A 1466-nucleotide genomic window follows, 5' to 3' on the forward strand; every position below is an offset into this window, starting at 1 on the left:
CAAGAAAAGAAACAAGTTTCATGTTGGGATCGAAGGATGAAACGACTTGGATCAATATGTTACAAGCGGCCGAAGATGGAGTCCATACGCAACACTGTGCGACCGCACAGTGTAATAAACCATGTGGACGCATGTGGCTAACTGAGACTAAGGAGGTGCGTTTTGAATGAACCATGCGACCACAACAAACAATGCCTTGCGGTTGCATAGAAGAAGTCTGACACCAAAATTTTCCTTTTTGCGAGAAGTCTTTTATTTAGGCTAGAATTCTTATTTTTAGTAACTTTTAATATCAAAAGACTTTAATTCCCTTTTTTTCTTAGGTTCTATGAGTTAGTATAAATAGTTTTTCATTATCTTTCATTGTAACAACTTTGACATTATTGATGTTGAATTGAAAGGCATAATTTTACTTTCAAAATCCTTGTTCTTCATTGAGCAATTGTAAACTTATCAAGAGTATTTCTTGTGGCGTTCAAACATCGGGTGAGATTCATGAATAGTGTAATCAAGAGGTCAACTAATTCATTGATTACGTTGGTTGCTTGGTTCATCGTTCTTTGGGTCAAATCCAAAACCGGATTCTTTTGGCTTTCATGGGTTCAATCAATCTTGTGTTGGGTTTCATAACCATCGCTGCTACACGGGTTCACATCACTTCATTTCTCTCATTTGCTTCTAGCAAAATTATACACATTTAGATTCTCAAACTACTAGTCAAAAAACTTCAATTTTATTAAAATTATATCCTTTTACTTGACCTATTATTTCTTCAATCGATATACTTCAACTAATTTATTTCGATATCCTCACTATTCATAATATAAAACGGTGCATTATGTAAACAATATTGTAAATATTGTCGACATTTTTTTTTAAATCCTATTTATTTCCCACAACAACATAACTTATTAAGATATCTCTACTTTCAATATTTTCAAATACTTTAACTCCTTCTAGTGTTTTTTAATTAGTTAAGTCTATACGTTCTCTAAAAGTATACACCTCCTAAATGGAATCATTTTCTTTTGGAGATTGTTATATTAGAATTGAATGTATTCTTGCTTTAGAGGTGTCAGAGATATATCAAATATATTACTAACAATTTGTCCTTAAATGACATCTATTTGAATTGGAGCATCTGAAGTTGATGTATGAGATGTATGAGATATTATTGATTTCTTTGATTAGTAAATAAATCTAAATGAATTATATTAGAATTTTTTTGCTCGAATTGTATTTTGTGATGATCTAGATAGTATTATGTATATAATTTTTCAACTTTTTAATTCCTCACCTAATACTAAGAAAAATTTTCAATCAAAGAGACAATCAACAAATCACGTTATAAAATATTTCCCCTTAGATCTTGAGATATTGTATAAGGGTTCAAACTACGCATATATTCTCAATATTATTTACTTTCCATCTCAATATATTGTGGTGGATCAATTATATATATATAT

The sequence above is a fragment of the Olea europaea genome, unplaced genomic scaffold (genome assembly GCF_002742605.1).
Source record: "Olea europaea var. sylvestris unplaced genomic scaffold, O_europaea_v1 scaffold476, whole genome shotgun sequence".
Classification (NCBI taxonomy): domain Eukaryota; kingdom Viridiplantae; phylum Streptophyta; class Magnoliopsida; order Lamiales; family Oleaceae; genus Olea; species Olea europaea.